General features: G+C 48.9%; 1 protein-coding gene across 1 annotated transcript in view; it reads right to left on the reverse strand.

The window, feature by feature from the left end:
* TRPC7 (transient receptor potential cation channel subfamily C member 7) overlaps positions 1-19,171 on the reverse strand; it is a 1,554,154-nt gene that overhangs the window by 534,384 nt on the left and 1,000,599 nt on the right. The gene's annotated exons all lie outside the window — the stretch shown is intronic.

A 19,171-nucleotide genomic window follows, 5' to 3' on the forward strand; every position in this document is an offset into this window, starting at 1 on the left:
CCAAACACCCAGATACTAGTAGTATACTCATGCAAGTACGCAAGCAGTAAGTATGCAGATATGGAATGACCCATGGAGTTATGACATAGTCAGGGAATCATGTAGACACTACTTGTATCCTCAGGGAATCACCTAGGCACTACCCATGCACTCATTCAATCATCCAGGCAGTATTGATGTATTTAACCACAAACCCACGTATTTACAAGTTTTACTGAGGAATATGTAGTGTTTCGACAATATGGGTGGTAGGTTTACTACATTGGTACTCCCTACGTAACTACATGAGTGCATGAGTAGAGCCTGAGTTCACGCTTGTGCCTCAGTATTTCAATGACGACATGGGTTTCGAGTGGGTGTTTGGATGGCTGTTACCTCATTCTGCGCGAATGTTATAGTGATTGCATAGTTACAGCCTTGTAAATTTTGTCTGGTAAATTGTTTAAAGTGTTGAAGAAGGAGAGATGCAGTGAAACAAAAAAACAAGTTGGGAGAGTAATTGATAAGGCCTTTGCTTTGAAAAGGAAGCTTTTCATTGTGATTCTAAATAGAATGAAGACTATTGTCAAAATAGTGTTTTGCATGAGGAGACAAAACCAGAAGAAAAGATTAGTGAATAGAAGTAACTATTGTGCAGTTTTTAGTGGACAATTGATACATACTTCTTGTACAGAGGCTTTATTTAATGAAGAAAGCTATCTCCAGGCTAACAAGTTAGTTCATGCTATTGATTAAAGAGAACAATGTTGTGAAATGAAGTTCATCAATACACCTTGACGTATATATATTTGACACTCATAAACATTTTAGATACACTCACAGTCACCGGATGAGGTCATCAGTGATGTTGTCAGTGATGTTACTGACCGTGTCTTGAGTGATGTAATATGCGAGGTCATAAGCAGAGCATTCCAGGAGAGAGAGTTATAGTTAGCACAGCTAACTATAACTGCTGAACTCTGGTTTTGGTTTGAGTCAAATATCAGCCTAACTATAACATTCATGTGACCCTTTGATTTTTCAGTGACTATCTAAGGTTATTGTTTTTTTGTCAAAGATATGTTTATTAGCATTTTGTCACATATGGCAATACAATTTATTAATTTATTTTATAGTTTTATAGAGCTCGAACCAGACCTGTGAGGGTATCAGAGCGCTTTACAGAATTAAGGGCGAGGAATACAAAGCATAAGGATGGGAGGGATCACAATGGGAAAGTTAGGGATACATTGTATGAGAGGAGCATGCAGGATATAGTTCAAGCTACATGTAACTGACAAATAGTATATCAAGATAAGTGCAGAAGGTGTAGCATTTTAAGAAAACCAAAAAGTGATGTTCGCTACTAGCCACATATCCCCCGCCTCACATATCCTGAAGAGACCTAAAAGAATAAGTACAGCTTCTTCAAATGTAAGGGTGGGGAGTAAGCTCATACTGAGGTAAAACATTCCACTTATCCGTATTTCTATTGCAACAGCGTTAACCCAAAGCCTTCTAACAGGGAAGGTGTTCTTCAAAGGAAGAAATCCCCTAAAATAGAACTCCCTGGATATAAGGTACGAAAAAAGACCCCCCTTCCCACCCAACACAGTACTGGTGGTGGCTATCCAACTACAACGTGTTTTTGAGTCATTGGTATACTCAAGTAGGTTAAAACTGAAAAAGATGCATATCTCTGACTGATGCAAGGCAGACTGCTAATGGTAATCCCCTTGTAAGGAAGGCAACCAATGGGCCCCATCTATATTCAAAGTTTTTATAGTCATGTCTGAATATATCGGACATCCATTCAAGGCATCGTAATTTCTAAAGCCTGGAGTGCCATAATGAGATAGCAGGGGCCTCCTTCTTCGATGCTGCTGCTATCACTACCTTCGCAGCCCTAATGCTCTTCCACATAATGGCCTTATATGCCTTGATTTGATGTTTTAATGAGGGGTCACGAAGGCCCAGTAGAATTTCTGCCATAGTGGTCGGAATCGGGTACTCCAACATATCTTTAATTTGCGTGAGAATATCTCCCAAAAGGGTTGTATAACAGGATAGTCTCACCAAATATGTTGAAAATCACCCAATAGCCCCTCCAACACATATCTGATAAATTTGGGAAAATCTTTGTGATCTTAGCAGGGTACAGGTACTAGTTCATCATGGTTGTTAGGTGGGCTTCCCGTAGCTTTATAGAATGATTGAATTTCGTGAGTTATGACCATAGCCCTGACCATTCCCTGTCTTGGATGTTGCAATGTGAAAATCCCTCCCACATGCTCATATAGCGGGGTCTCGGAGTGTGTATAGAAGTAAGAAGATATTTATACAGATATGAGATCACTTTCATAGAATCTACAGTCTGTACTTGTGAATGTGAGGTGTGAGAGCCCAGTGTTTCAGTTGAAGATATTGAAAAATTAGAAAATCATAATTATGGAAGAGGTGTGTCAGCACTGTACAGCCCCCCCTCCCTCCACTGGTCAAAGGGTCTCTCCTTAATAGCCAGAGGAAAGGCCGGGTTGAAGTGGATTGGGGTATATGGCGATGGAAATGTGGTCCCCTGGTCATTGCTCGATATAGTGTCCCATACTTTTAAGGTAGTCCGGGTAGGTCTGCTGAGGTAGGCATTCTCGGGTCTCTCCCTCCTGGGTCTCCATATGAGGTCCCAGATCGTCCTCCCCACAATAGCTCTATCCATAAGGATCAGTGCTCTCCAATTCTTGGCTCATTCAATCACCACCCACAGCTGAGCTGCTTCATAAGAAAGACCAAAGTCTGGAAGGCCTGCTCCCGCCTCCTTTCTTGGCCTCCTATGGATTGAGAAGGAGAAAAGTGCTCCCCCCTTGCCATATAAACCGTGATACCATGATTCTTATTTTAGGCAGAAAGTCTTTGTCGAGTTCAATGGGGAGTGCCTGAAAGAAGTACAAGAGTTTAAGAAGGACTGTCATTTTAACCACGTGTATGCAGCCTAGCCAAGATATAAAGAGCGGTTTCCAACGTACAAGGTCCGCCTGGAGTCTCAAGAGGGAGGTTGGGAAGTTAGCTGTATAAAGCCCCTCCACCCATGACATCAAGTGAACCCCCAAGTATTGGAGAGGGGGAGAAGTCCACTGCAGTTGAGTGCATGTCTGAAGTTCCCTGACTTCGTCCGGGATTGTGAGATTAAGTATATATTATTTGTCTGTATTAACATTGAAGCTCGCTACCCCTTCAAAGCGTGTGAGTTCTGTTTGAAGTGGTGGCCGGGTCAGTGAGCGACAGGAGCACATTATACGCAAAAAGCAAAACCTAATGCATATCCCCACTAAAAGGAATGCCCTTTATCTCTGGGGATGTGCGAATGGCCATGGCCAGCAGTTCGATATTGAGGGCAAACAGTCGAGGTGCCAAAGGGCACCCCTGGCGGGTACCCCTAGTCAAGAGGAAGAGAGCCAATAAAATCCCATTCACCTGTACTCTCGAGCGAGGTTGGACATAATTAGCCCAAATCATATTAATACATTTATCCATAAACCCAAAGTGTGTGAGCGTGTAAAAAAGGAGTCCAATCCTCCCTGTCAAATGCCTTCTCTGCATTTAACCACACCAGTACTGCCAGCATCTGTCTCCTATTAGCTTTCTCAATTAGGTGGATTATGCGTCTAGTGTTGTCATGGGACTGGCGGACTTTAATAAATCCAGACTGATCCGGGTGGATGAGATCTGGCATAAGGACATTCAGTCTGGCCGCGAGATTGAGAAGTATGATAGGACGATATGAAGCGCACATTCCCTTGCTTTTGAATAACTGTGATCCCAGCTTCTGACATTAAGGGAGTGACCTCAACCGTCTCTGCCATTGTATTAAAAAGGTGGGTGAGATGGGGTAGAAGGTGTGGGGTGAAGGTTTTATAGAATTGGCCGTAAACCCATCGGGCCTGGGGCGTTATCTGGTTTGAGGGATTTGATGGCTAAGGCCACCTTCCCCGATGTTATAGGAGCCGTAAGTTTGTCATTTCAGTCTTGCGAAACTTGGGGGAACTGTAGGGCCGGTAAGTAGCTACGTTGCACGTCTGTGTCCCGTGATTCACCCGTATATAGGGTTCCATAAAAGGAGCCAAAAATATTGGCCTTTTCTGCATCTTTATGAGTCAGCCCTCCCCGCCTGTCCTGTATGCCGCCTATGAATTTATTTTTTATTGTACAGTTAATAAAAACTCACAATATTAAGCAATAGATAAAAAAGTCTTAAAATCAGTTTTTCACATTAGTCAAATCACAGTGAGTCTATAGTAAATTAGTGAGTCTTTTCCTGTTGGCTATGGGCTTGCTTGTTGTTCTTATAGTTGCAAGGCCGTTGGGGAAGTCGCTATTCTCCAAATATATTAAAATAGTTGCACCCAACTGTCTTTTCATTTAGTCTTATGAGTGATTTCATGTTTTATTATTATTGCCGTGGCTTTGGTACTTGTGGGCCTTATAGTTTTTAAGGCCATTAGGGAAGTCTGCTATTCTCCAGATGCGACTGGGTTATTCCACCCAAGTGTTGTTTCATTTAGTTTTTTGGCCACTATGTCGAAGTATTTGACTGTTCTACAGTTTAACTGAGTCTCTTCAGGGTTGAAACAGAGCATCACTGCTTGCCTGGAGGTTTTTACGCTCTTCTGGTTCCATATGGGCCGAAGCATGGACCGCCTTGTGTCCGCAAGAGCTTCGCAGATACAGACGATATGTATGAGATCCTCCTTCGCAGATTGGCAAAGGCGACATGCGCTTGATGGATTAGGCCTTTTCCATGGGGCCAAATGATGTGCTATGGGTATGTTGCCTAAGCGCATGTTTAGGAACTTATTTTTTGTTTTTTGTGTGAGGCCCGTTGATAGGTACTCTTGTGGCTTTGTGGTTCTGTAGCCTTCGAGCACAACCCATCCATGCGCTCTCTTGGATAGAGTGTCTCTGTCCTCAAGTGAGGAGACCAATTTGATGACTTTCGACACTGCTTTTTTGAAGGTCCCAAAATCCGTTCTTGTTTCCCAGAGCGTTTTTAGTCCTAGACTCTCCAGTGAATTAGTTAGGTAGGCCCTTGCTGGTGAAGTTTCTTTGGCGGTAAGTTAAATCTATAGGTTGGCGTTTAAGGATCATTGCTCCGCATCTTTAATTTTGCACCAGCTTTTTATATATTGGCCTTTCCTCTCCACAGATTGTTTCAGCAATCGAAATTCAAGACGAATTTGTGCGGGAGAAGAGTTTTTAGGAAGATGGAAGATTGCCCTATATGCACGGCTGATTGTATTGTCTAGAGTACTTGCATCTTTTCCTTGCATTGATTTGCTGCCGTAAGTGAGCATGGGCTGTAGGCGAGCTTTTATTACCTGTAAGAGTGGCGCTAATGTCCTGTCCGGGAGAGCTTTCCGCAGGGGCCTTGTTGATAGTTGAAAGGTCATGCCCATCCGGCGAATGGCCTCTAGTTGTTGTTTAAAGGAGCCATTGCCATCTATTATGACTCCTAGGTATTTATATGCGGTCACCAGTTCTAGTCTTTGTTTGTCCAGGAACCATGCGGGTTTCCGTTTTTTTGTTATGATTCATTGGCATAACTTTAGTTTTATTCAGATTGATTGTTAAGGAACTTGCTTTCGAAAATGCGTTGGTTCTGTCCAGAAGATTTTGGAGGCCAATAGGAGACCGGCTAATGAGGACCAGGTCGTCTGCGTAAAGCAGATTTGAGAGCGTAATATTTCCTAGCCGAGGTGCGTGTGATGTAACTGTCTTTAGCTCTTCGGGAAGATCCGCGAGGAAGAGGTTGAACAGCGTTGGTGCTAGGACGCAGCCCTGTTTTAGTCCTTTGCTGGTCTTTATTTTCCTTGATAGATGGGTGCCAGATCCCAGTTTTATTTGGACCCAAGTGTCGGTGTGTAACATTACTAGCTGCTGTAGGAGGGGGCCAGGGATTCCCCATAAGCTCAGCGTCCGCCATCTACATGGTCGAATGTGGCGCTGTAATCAATGAAGCACACAAACAGGGAGCTTTTTGCCGTTTTTGCTGCGTCGAACAATAGGGTTAACGCCATGATGTTTGTTAGGGTACCCTGGCCCCTCCAGAAGCCCGTCTGAGTAGCTGGGATGATGTTCTTTTCTGTTGCCCATGTTATTAGATCCTTCAGGATGAGGCCTGCGTAGTACTTTGCCTCTACGTCTATCAGGGCAATCAGACGGTAACTGCTTGGATCGATCCTAGCGCCTTTTTTGTATATTGGGCTTATTATCGAGCCACTCCAAGATGTTGGTATTTTCCCTGTTTTCCTTACTTCGTTGAATACTGGAGTCAAGGTAATGCTCTAAAAAGGTGGGTCCTGTTTATATAGCATCGGGGGGATCCCATTTGGTCCTGGAGCCCCCTCGAGTTTTCCCTTGATGATTTGTTTAAGAATAATGTCTGCTGTGTCCTGATCTAATAGTTCGTTCTCGATTATTCTAGGCGAAGCTGTCGTTGGACTGGCTTCGTCCTCAATTAGGGTGTGGGACCCGGTTGTTTCTTTTTTGAGAGCCTGGTTTGCATTTTTAGTGAGTGTGACAGTTTTGTCCTTTTGATGGAGAACTCCCTCTTCCGAGTCAACCCCTTTGACTTTCTTCATTGCAGGGTAGCTTGTGTTGAAATGAGTTGTTAAATAGTTAGCCCAGTCGGATTCATTTCGGAGTTGATGCCGTTGTGGTCTGGCTGTTGGAGCCTGTGGATGGTGTTCCAAAAACTAGAGCTGTTCTTCTGATTTGAATTATGTAGAATTTTAGCCCAAAATTCTACGTTCAATTGCCTTTTCCTTTCCCAAGTTTTCTTTTGTAACAATCCTTTTGACCTACGAAGCTGAAGTTAAATTTCCGAGTTATTTGGATCTTGGCGGAGTAGCCTGAGGGTCTTTTTTATTTCGAGCTTGATCTTTTTTGTTTATGCAGTTGTTACTTTGCCAAGCATGAACCTTGTGGTATTCCCTTTTTGAGTTTTCTTCCCTGTTGCATTTTTTTCTCCTAATACCGCTATGAAGTCTTCCCAAAGAACAAGGGGATTATTGGTTATATTGGATATTTCCTGTATTATTGTTTTTGCTCTGGTTTCTAGTGCTTCCATATCCGTAATCTTGCATCGTAATCGCTTGTAGTTAGCGATATATTCTGTACACATGCTTCTTGTTTCTGCTGCTTCATTCTTACAGGCCAGGGCTAGCTGAGCTTCTAGCGGCAAATGGTCACTCTGGGCTCTGTCTCCTATCTTAAATGATTGTAGTTTGTCATACAGCGGGAGTGTTACTAGCATGAAATCTAGGTAGGATGAGGTGATTGACGAATAATATGCTGGTGCTGGAGGGATGTCCTCTTTGAATCGTCCATTGAGTACGCGCAGATTCAATTGCTCTAGAGCTTTTACTAGCTGTGAAGCAGTGTTCCTATGTTTGTGTCTGGAAGGGATTGTTTGAGTTGGAATTTTCCATACTGTGTCCATTTCCTGTGTCATGTCGTCGGTTGCCGGTTCACCAAATAGATGGAGATTGAAGTCGCCAGCCAGTAGTATGTTTTCCGATACCCCATCCTCCATGAGTCTTGTTAGCTCTTGAACTAGTTCGTTTGACCCAGTCAGCTTATTCTTAGGGTGGATATATGTGTTTATGACGTGTAGCTGATGGCTTCCTTTGTTATTGTCAATTGTGAGAGAAATTGCCTGTATTGCGTTCGGTGGGGTAATATTTATGCTTGTTGGTTTGATTTCTCATATAGCTGATATTGACGCGAAAATTGCCAGGCCGCCAGAGCAGCGGCCGTACTGTGATTCTTTGCGGGCCGGATGTGTCCAGGCTGTATATCCTGGTAGGGGTATGTCGTTAGGCTCCCATGTTTCCTGGAGGAGAATCAAGTCAAAGGATTGCAAGTAGTTCAATATTTCGGGGTCCTCCAGTTTGTCGGTTAGTCCATTAATATTCCAACTGCAAATTTTGAGTCTGTTTTTGCTTTTGAGGGAAGCCGCAGTTTTGGTGGCTGAAACTGCCTTTGTTTGTCAGTTGGTGTCGCTTCCTGTTATTGTGCGAGTTATTGTTTCTTTCCAAGGAGCTGTTTGTTGAAACATTAGGTTTTGCGATTTCGCCTGATATTTTTCCCGTCCTGGGGAGTGGCTTCGTGCTCCTTTAAGTATTGACTTGACCAGTCGAGGTCGTTCTTCCTTCCTTTCTTCGAGAAGCGGGGTAGGATAAGCTGGTTTTATTTCTGGTTCAAGCTGGATTCCCCACTGGGAGAAGTTGGATGCTTTCTCCTTGATTGTTTTTGCTAACTCCCTGGTTTTCCACGTGGCCCTTGTTTTCTCGTTCCCTTGTGGGTGTGTTGCCGCCTATGTATTCCCGTTCCCACTTTTCCTTTAATTGTCGCACTAAGTGATTACCAATCTTATTCCCCTGGGAATAGGAAAGCTGACAGAGCTTCAGGAGAGTGTGTTCCACCCTATTGGTATATATTGATCTAAGTTTCCCCATCAATGCAGTGTGTGTGCAAAGAGATTCTATGGTGCATTTGTTTTTATTGGTCGCTTCCGCTAATGTCAATTCGACTTCCAGATCTACTCTTTCCTTGGTCTGTTGTTTTTTCATGGTGGAGTTAAGCGCCATACACCGTCCTCTTAAAACGCATTAAAGGCGTCCGAGTTATTGAACACAGAGGTATCTGCGGGTACATTCCTGGTAATAAAAATCTGTGATCGTGTCCTTAGTTCTGCACAGGGTACCCTGTCTCTCGTAAGGGAGGCCATTTGGGAGATGTAGGTGCCAGATTACCCCAGGACAAACAGATTGAGACTAGACAATGATCCGACACGGAAAGCGGTAAAATGTTATCCTCTCAGAGGGCTCCCATAAAGTTTTGGCTAATGAATATATAGTCAAGCCTAGAGTATGTGCAGTGCACATGCAAATAAAAGGTACAGTCTCATGTCTAGGGATAGAGGGTCCGCCAGGCATCTCTAAGGCCCATGTTGTGCATTGGTTGGTTAGCCTCTGTGGAAAATGAGTTAGACTTCAGTCTATGGGAATGGGTGCTATCGAGATCTGCCTTCCAAGTTAGGTTAAAATCCCCCAGTTGGAGTGTTAGTCCCTTCGGGAAATCCTGTATTTTCACTAGGAGTGCATGAAGAAAGGCTTCCTGCCCTGTGTTGGGTGCGTATGTCGAGATGAATGTGCAAAGTCTAACCTTCAGGATGCCTTTAACCATTACCCATCGTCCCTCCTTGTCTGATCTTGTATAGGATGGCTGAAATTTCATAGAGGTGTGGAAAAGGATTGCGGTCCCCCAGTGTTTAGTGAGTGCAGAAGCCCTGTAGATCAGGGGGTAGTGTTTGTGACGGAGGCGGGTCTCCCCCGCTCGGGGTAGATGTGTCTCTTGTAGTGCTACTACATCCAGGTGGTGATCAGAAATATATTTCCAGACTATTTGCCTTTTTTGAGGTTAGTTAAGGCCTTTCACATTCCAGGAGCCTATGGTGAGTATGATTTGTCCTGTGTCGAACCCCTCCACCCTCTCATGAACCTGTGTGTCACTATGGTGTTCTCTGCAGTAAAGCCCCGACGTGGCGTGTGACCGGGGTATGTCTGCTGTGTAGAGCACATCCTAGTCAAAGCGCATCTGCACGGAAAACCTTTAAAAAGCTGCCACCAGTCCCCCTCCCCCCACCCAACAGACCCAAAACCACGAAACATAACAGAAGTAACATCATCAAGTGTCAGTGGTAATTTTCCGACAGCGGGCTAAGGAACCCACATAGTTTTGATGGAGGGTCGATGTGGCAGAGGTCCCGGCTTGCTCCCCTCTGGATGTTCTAAAGAGTGCAAGTCACCCTATGTGCTTAGTCTTGCAGAATCGCCAGGACTATATATTCAAGTCTCCCCTACGGGCAAAAGAAGATCAAGCATGTATGTCTCTAAAGCAGGCTTGCTGTCGCAGTACAATAGAGGTTGCGCCCTCCTACAACATTGGGCCACAAGAGTCCACGCTCTGGTCCGTAGACCTACAGTGTGTCTCTATCTCCAATCGGCAAGGTCCTGAAAAACTAACTTACAGTATCATGGTCCCTGGGAGTGGCGCAGAGCGGACAATCATGCCCTGCCTTGGGGCTCGTAGTCACATCCCGTCTGGAGCCTTGTAAGTCTGAGCCCGGACCATCCTCGGTGCCCCGCATCCCTGATAATGGGCGAGGCTGGTGTGTGTGATCTGTTTGAAGCATTTGTGGTTTCCTCGTGAGCTTGTGAACCACTGTGATATGGGGGAGCCGGCGCTCTGCGTATCTTGCGCTTGGCTCTGTAGGACTTCAGTGTCCTCTACGGAGAGACCCAGTAGGTCTAGCCCCCCCTTACATCTACCACATGTCGCTGTTTGTTATGGTACTCAAAGCTCAAGCCAAATGGGTAAGTCCATCAGTATCTGATCTTGTCATTGCGTAGTTTGAAGGTGATGGGCCGTAATTGTTGCTGTCGTGACAAAGTCGCAGGTGCCAGGTCTTGGTAAATGGTGCAGTAGTGTTCCTGGAAGGAAACAGTGCCTTTTTTTCTAGCCGCCAGAAGCACCGCCTCCTTCACCTTGTAGGAGTGGAATTTCGTAAGGACATCCCATGGCCTCTGCCGTCCTCCAGTCGATCGGCTCCCAACTAAGTACACTCTCTCGAGCTTGATAGTCTGTGGGCTGATGATCTCCACAAAAAGACCCTCCTGGAAATCCTCAAGGTCTGGCCCCTCCGCCCCTTCCTCTAGGTCTCGGCTCGGTAGGTTCTCCCACCTAGATCTGTTTTCTAAGTCTTCCTCTTTTAACTGGGTTTTGGCGGAGGTGGTCTTGGAGGGTGAGCACAGTGTTGTGCATCTCGGATATGCGTTTGTCCACTTCCTGGGTGTGCGCTTCTAGATCCACCACCCTAGTAACCACTGAATCGTAAATATTTTTAGCGAAGAGACGTGTTTTTGTTACATCTTTAAGAAATCCTACGTGAGACGTCAGTCGGCAGTTGTGAGCTACAGGATACGATCTACAACGAGAAGCTCCTGAGGTCCACACCGGATCTGGGAGCCGCCTTGGAAGCCATTTTCGAACCGGGAGCGAGAAGGGACGCTTTGCATGCTTCGCTCGGCTCCGCATCGCTCCCGAGTCCCAGTGCAGTCTCCCTTCCCGCCGCGGGTAAACGCGGATAACGCGGAAATGACCCGTGGCGGCGGGAGCTCTCGGTAGAGCCGAGGAACAGAGCAGCGGGAGCATTCAGCAGTCCGGGGACAGTCCGGAACATCTCGGTAAAGGCAGGAAACTACAGTGAGGCACCCTGCAGCGGGGCTTGCTGGGGAGAGCCTTCAGGAAGCCAGACAACAGGCAGAGGCGCCAAGTAGAGGCAACAGCAGCACCTCAGAGGCGACAGGAGGCGGCAGGAGCCAGGAGGCAGGTGGCAAAAGGAGCCATTGGAGCTGTGGGAGCCGTTGGAGCCATTGGAGCCGTCTGGGGCTTGTCCAGAGCCAGGAGATTATTAAACAGCAGACTAGACCAACAGAGAGCGTAACAGAGGGACCATCTGACCATCTGGCAGAGGGATCATCTGGCAGAGCAACTAACAGTAACCCGGGGGGGAACAGAAGATAGTAGACAGCAAACCAGGAACTCAAGACCCCCGACCCTAGCAGAGGTGAGCAATCAGTCTCTGGCACTGTGGGGGAATTTTATGGGCTAAAAGGAGGAACGGCCACACAGTGAAGTAAACTTTGGGGCTTGCGGTACTAACTCAAGAAGGGGGCCAGGAGTTGGAACGGGACCGGGTCTGGAGTGATTTCTACTGCACTGCTGCATAAGGTTAGCTGAGTTGAGTTGCAATTACAGGATGGGGCTGCCCTTACACCCACCCGTATGACCCCTACTGATCTCCACTGCTAGACCCCGACGGTTGGTGTTCCAGGTACCAGCAGTGCACGGTTACTTGACACTTGAATATCAAGCCGCCATTACATTGCGCTGTGCTGCCTGCGATTGGTATTGGGCGGCTCAGCAACATTGTCAGATTGGTGTTGAAACAGTCGTTGGCGGCCATATAAAATCTTGTGACTGGGTCTGCAGGGAGAAAAGTGCACACAGGCTGGGGAGGTGGAGAACAATATAGTATGGTTTGGTCATGGGAGTCGGAGTGAACGGAGTTAGCGGTCCATCGGTCCATCGGCACCAGTTAGCTGCCTTTCTTTTCGTCTGGTGCATACCAGGTTGAATTAGAAGTAAGCAGGGACAAACCAGGTGCTAACTGACTGCCTAATTACCCTTACTAACAAAACAATAGAACAATCGAGTGAACTGGATATTGGGTACAGGATATTAACGACAGATAACGGTGGCGGAGTGCGAATACGAGGAAAATATTTAGTCAAAAAGGTAACCATAAAGCGGAAGAATGGGTTCTGGTAAGGAGGGGACATCAGGAACAACAACAAAACGTACAAAGAAAATACAACAATCTAGGGTGTCAAAAAAGGTTAAATCAGACTCTAATCTCCCTCTCTCCAATAGCACGGATGTTTGAGAAATCAGGCAAAATACCAGACAGATTTTACTTTATGAAGGACCCAACGGGAGTTTCGATGACAATGCGACCAGATGTGGAAAAGGAGTAGTTTCTGTCCTGTAACTCCAGTTCTGTAGTAGGGGTATCTCTGTTATAGTCATAATCTAGTGAATAGTCCCGCCCATGTGCGTGGACCCCGGCAATCAAAAATAATCTCTTAAGTTGTCAAAATCATGCAGGAACTGCAAAGACACTTAAGAGAGAATTTAAAGACAAATAATGCAGCCTATGTCCACAGGCTACACTGTCCAGTACTTCAACTAGAAATTCCACCAAAAATCACCACACACAGCCCAGCCTGCTAGATTCTACCATAGAGAAACCTGCCTCCCCCAGTCCAAGACTCAGGAATGATAGAGAGGAAGGTAGGGACAGAAAAGCCCCATAGGCTGCCATTATGTGGCTTAAATAGGATACTGTGCCTTTAAGAGAACTTTCCAGACTTCTCCCAGTATCCCAGAATGCATAGCAGGTCCAACTTACTTTCAGTTCTTTTTGAAGGTGTATAAAACGCCAGACCTGCAGCATTGTACACATGAAAAAATTCTCCACCGGGGAGGAGGGAGGGCGCTTATGACTATAACAGAGATACCCCTACTACAGAACTGGAGTTACAGGACAGAAACTACTCCTTCTGTAGTAGGGGATCTCTGTGTATAGTCATAATCTAGTGAATAGAATGGCAAGCCCATCCCCACAACTAAGCGGCGGTGGAGAATAAATACATAATGCCACTATTGTGCGAACAAATTCCGCAGCGAAGCCTGCCCAACCTGAGCATCTGCCCTGGCGTCAGTGTCCAGGCAGTAATGCTTAGCAAAGGTATGAACCGACTTCCAAGTGGCTGCCTTGCAGATTTCAGCAATCGGCACGTTACGGAGCAGGGCCGTCGTGGCAGCTTTGCCCCTGGTGGAATGAGCCTTAGGCTTACCTCCTAAGGTCTTATTAGCTTTCTGATAACACAATTGTATGCAGGACACAATCCACCTAGAGATGGACTGCTTAGAGGTCGCAAGACCTGTCCTGACCGATCCATAATTGATAAACAACTGGTCAGACCTACGGATATCTTTGGTTTTATCCAGATAAAATTTCAACACCCTCCTAACATCCAGAGAATGGAGAGACCTCTCCGCTGGGGATGAAGGGTTCTGAAAGAACGTAGGTAAAGTTATAGTCTGGTTGACATGAAAGTCAGAAATAACCTTGGGAAGAAATTTAGGGTGAGTACGCATAACAACCTTAGCAGCATGAAATACAGTATAAGGTTCATTACAACACAACGCCTGAATTTCACTCACCCTGCGGGCCGATGTAATGGCCACGAGGAACGCCGCCTTCCAGGACAGGTGCTGCAACGAAGCCTTATGAATAGGTTCAAAAGGTTCCTTCATCAATCTGGACAGCACCACATTCAATTCCCATGAAGGCGAGGGAAGCCTGACAGGAGGGAATACTTTCTTCAATCCTTCCAGAAAATCTTTGATCACGGGGATCTGGAAAAAGGAAGTCTGTGAAGGGCATTTCCTGTAGGCAGTCAATGCAGCCAGATGAACCTTAATGGAATGCACATTAAGGCCAGACTGCGCCAAATGTAAAAGGTAAGGAAGGATGACATCTTCCTTACAAGTCGTAGGATCATGGTTCTTAGACTGGCACCAGATACAAAACCTCTTCCACTTGTAAGCGTATGAAGTCCGAGTGGAAGGTCTCTTGGACTCCTTCAGTATGTCCATGCAATCATCGGGCAGATTCAGATGGCCATATTGCACTATCTCAGGAGCCATGCCGCCAAACTCAAAGACGAGAGGTTGGGGTGTAGCATCCGTCCCCCGAACTTCGTGAGAAGGTCCGGCCTGCACGGCAACCGGATGTGAGGAAGGAGAGACCGGTGAAGTAGGTCCGTGAACCACCACTGCCTGGGACACTCCGGGGCGATGAGTATCATCCGAGCCCTGGACCGGGCCAGCTTGATGAGCACCGCCGGAATCAGGGGAATGGGAGGAAAGGCGTACAGAAAGCTGTTCGTCCAGTCGATCCATAACGCATTCCCCAGCGTCCCTTGCTGGAAGTACCTGGAGGCGAAGTCTCTGCACTTGCTGTTTTCGGCGGTGGCGAACAAATCTACGTCTGGAGTTCCCCACCTTGCGAAGACTTCTCCTAGTACTTCGTCGTTTATGACCCATTCGTGGTTTTCCTGAAGCAGTCTGCTCAGTGCGTCTGCCTGAACATTCTGCACACCTGGTAGATGGGTGGCCGTTATCGTCAGTCCTCTGGCTAGGAGCCAGTGCCAGATCGCTTGCGCCTCCTGCGACAGAGTGCGCGATCTCGAGCCCCCCTGCTTGTTGAGGTAATACATTGTGGTGGTATTGTCCGTCTGTACAAGCAGAGAGTTGGTCCGGAAGGACGGAAGAAAGGCCTTCAGCGCCAAGTGAACAGCTCTGAGTTCCAGGAAATTGATGTGATACGTGGCCTCCATCGGCGACCACGTGCCTTGAATCTGCAGAGTCCCGGAGTGCGCTTCCCATCCCAGAAGAGACGCATCCGTCACGACAGTCTGCGTGGGAATGTCCTTGTGAAAGGGAACCCCTCTGAGGAGATTCTCCGCCGAACACCACCACTTCAGGGACTGAAGAGCATGCAGCGACAGGCGAATCTTGTTGTCCCAAGATCCTTTCCTCTGATCCCACTGGTCCTCCAAGCACTCCTGCAACGGTCTCATGTGCAGCCGTGCGTGCGGCGTCAGGAAGATACAAGAGGCCATCGATCCCAGTAGAGAAGACACCGTCCTCACTGTTGTAGATGGAGTCATCATAAGAGCCTGAGCCTTCCGAAGGAGTGATAATCGTCGCTCTTCCGAAGGAGACACGCTTGCTGACAGCGTATCGATGGAGGCTCCCAAGTACTGTATGCATTGGACCGGAGTCGGGACAGACTTGGCAATGTTGATGTGCAACCCCAGCTTGTTCAAGAGAACGCACGTCTTCTGGAAGTGTGCTCGCGCTTCCGAGAAGGAGGATGCCTTGATCAGCCAATCGTCCAAGTACGGGTAGACGAACACCTTGTTCTTCCTCAGGTGTGCCGCTACCACTGCCATGCACTTCGAGAATGTCCTTGGCGCAGACTTCAGTCCGAATGGGAGTACTGTGTATTGATAGTGATTGGTGCCGACTTGGAAGCGCAGGAACTTCCTGTGTTTGTGTGCAATGGGCACATGGAAGTAAGCATCCTGTAGGTCTATAGCGCAAAGCCAGTCTCCCTGTTGCAACTGAGGGTAGATCTGGTGCAACGACAGCATGCGGAACTTTTCTCTGCGAATCCACTTGTTTGCCTGTCGCAAATCCAGAATGGGCCTGAACTCGTTCTTGTCCTTCTTGCGAACCAGAAAGAACCGGGAGTACAGACCTCTTCCTCTCTGAGACAGAGGTACGCCTTCTATCGCCCTTTTCCTCAACAGGATATCCGCTTCCGCCTGAAGCTCGCGCAGCTGAAACTGCGAGCTGACCGGGGGAATCGCTGGAGGGGGGCTGGTGAACCGAAGACTGTATCCATTGCAAACAATATTCAGCACCCACTTGTCCTGAGTAATTTTTCTCCACTCTGCCAGAAAAAGTTGGATGCTTCCCCCTACCGGAGTGGGTAACGGATCCGGGGGAAGTAAGTTCCTAGGGCCTAGACCCCGCCTGGCCCTTGGGCGCCGGAGCCGACTGCTGGCCTCCTCTGCCCTTCTGCCGCTTCTGGAACTGCTTACGGAACGGCTGCTGCTGTTGCGAGTGCCCCGAAGCCTGTCCCCGTCCTCGGCCTTGTCCTCCGAACCGCCGTTGGAAAGGGCGGTACTGCTTCTTGGTTTCCTTGGGCTTTTCCAGGCCCACAGCCGTCAGCGTTTCGGCCTCCGCCTTCATGCGGGCCATTTCATCATCTGCGTGTTTCCCGAAGAGGGTCTCCCCGGAAAACGGCAGATTGGCCACCCTCTGCTGCGCGTCCGGTTTCAGGGACGTCAGCCGGAGCCAGGCGTGGCGCCGTTGGTTGATCCCGTGGCAGAACCCATGAGCAGCCAACAGGGAAGAGTCCGCAGCCGCGCTGATTATCTGGTTGGCCACCAGCATCCCCTCACTCAGGACCTCCATGAAGTCTTCACGCTGCTCCCGAGGTAGATGCTCCGCAAAGCGCTTGAGGGAGTCCCAGAGGGCGCGGTCGTAACGCCCCAACAGAGCCGTGGCACTCGCCGCTTTCATGGATGTCGCGGAAGTCCCACAGATCTTTCGCCCCGCCGAGTCCATCCACCTAGACTCCTTGTCCGGGGGAACCGTGGATGTCGGAGTGGTGGCGTGCTGCTTGCGGGCCGCCGTGACGATGACGGAGTCAGGCGGAGGCTCCGCTCTCAAGAAGGCCGGATCCGAGTCGGGAGCCCGGTATTTCTTTAGTAGCCTGGACGGGGCCGCTCTCGTCACAGCCGGGGTGAGAAACAGCGCCATAGCCGGTTCTTCCAAGCCCGGCACCAAAGGCAGGAGGGGACGAGACATGTGCCTCTGATGCAGAGTCTCGAAAATGACGGACGTCTTCGGAGTAGGCACTGTCAGTGTAATGCCTAGCTTCGCCGCGCCCCTCAACAGGACGTCTTGAAAGGCAACCAGGTCATCTATCGGGGACACTCTGGTGTCCGGCGACCCCGACAGCGTAGGTGAATAGTCCCTGGTCCCAGACGATCTCGTGCGAGAGCGAGATTCGCGCCTCCTATGGCGGTGTCTCGACCTCGTGGAAGATCTGCGCCTAGAGCGAGAACGAGACCTGCCAGCTCTAGGGCGCTCCTTCGGTTTGCGAGGAGGGGTCTTCGTGGCTTCTCACGGGGACTCTTCGGATCCTCCCGGGGCTTCGGTTTCGGGGTCCCCTTGGGAGGAGCAGGCAGTGATGGCAGTGAAGTGGACCTCGGCGGAGGAACCACCGGCTGCGGGGTGGACCCATGCGGTGGGACCGGAGGTGGAGCTGGATCCCCCGTAGGAAGTGGTGGTATGGGCGGAGGGTCCTCCTTCGGTACGGGTGGAGGAGTAGGAGTCCTGGGTCGAGATGGAGTGTACACTTCTGAGTACACCGAGCCCGGTGACCCTTTAGGGGACGGGTGCGGAGATCCATCCCCATCCGCAGGCGACCTCTTCCTCTTGCGTCCGCTGGAAGTGGCGTGACTCCTGGGGCTAGAGCCCCCTCTGCGTCGTTTGGGAGAGGGTGACCTACTCCTCGACGCTGACCGCTGTCTGCTGGACGCAGAACGACGCTTCTCCGGCGTCGAACGGCGCTTCCTGGACTCCGGCGTCGAACGTCGTCCCCTCGACGTCGACCCTCTCATCCTCGGCGTCGATCGTCGACTCCTCGACGTCGATCTCCTCTTGCGCGACCTCTCACATCGCCCTCTCGACGTCGGGCGGTCCGCCCTCGACGTCGATCGTCGTCGCCGTCTTGATGTCCCCGACGTCGAGGAGCCCCTCGACGTCGATCGGCGGTGTCACCTCGACGACGATCGGCGGTGTCGCTTTGACGACGACCGACGGTGTCGCCTCGACGGCGAGCGTCGGTGCCGCTTCGACGGCGAGCGCCGATACACGTCCCTGCACCTTCGGCGTCGGTATGAAGACCTCGACGTCGACGAAGACGATGACGTCGACGGCGGCTTCGACGTCGGCTTCTCCTTCGCCGTCGAGCCGTCACGCCGTCTCGACCCGGGGGCCCCGGGGAGACGGGGAGCACGCCGTCGTCATCCCTCTCGACGCCGTCGTCGAAGCCCTCGACGTCGACGGAGAATGGGATCGTTGGCTGGACTTCCTGCCCCCGGGGAGCCCCCCAGGGGCCTCAGCAGAGGCAGAGGGATCCCTCCCAGGCTGCCCAGACCCACCTGCAGCACGTTGGCGCCTATCCTCCAGGCCAGCCAGCCTGATCTTCAATCTGTCCCTGAGGGTCCTAGCAGAAAGTTGCTGGCAGATAACACACTCCTCAGGGCCATGATCTTCTGGAAGGCACACGATGCAGACATCATGGGGGTCGCTTTTGGCCTTCTTCCTCTAACATGCTGGGCACTTAACAAAAAGGCCAGGCATTTCGGAGCCCCAAAACGCCTAAAAAACAGCACAAAAGTGAGAAGAGAACACCAAGCAGTAACTGCAACACTTTTAAAAGTCAAAAAGTGCAAAAACGAATTCAATAAACCCTTGAAAAAGGGAGAGCTCAATGCCAGGGTCCTGTAAGCAGGAGCCGGAAAAAAGAACTGAAAGTAAGTTGGACCTGCTATGCATTCTGGGATACTGGGAGAAGTCTGGAAAGTTCTCTTAAAGGCACAGTATCCTATTTAAGCCACATAATGGCAGCCTATGGGGCTTGTCTGTCCCTACCTTCCTCTCTATCATTCCTGAGTCTTGGACTGGGGGAGGCAGGTTTCTCTATGGTAGAATCTAGCAGGCTGGGCTGTGTGTGGTGATTTTTGGTGGAATTTCTAGTTGAAGTACTGGACAGTGTAGCCTGTGGACATAGGCTGCATTATTTGTCTTTAAATTCTCTCTTAAGTGTCTTTGCAGTTCCTGCATGATTTTGACAACTTAAGAG

Source organism: Lissotriton vulgaris, chromosome 7, assembly GCF_964263255.1.
Source record: "Lissotriton vulgaris chromosome 7, aLisVul1.2, whole genome shotgun sequence".
NCBI classification, from domain to species: domain Eukaryota; kingdom Metazoa; phylum Chordata; class Amphibia; order Caudata; family Salamandridae; genus Lissotriton; species Lissotriton vulgaris.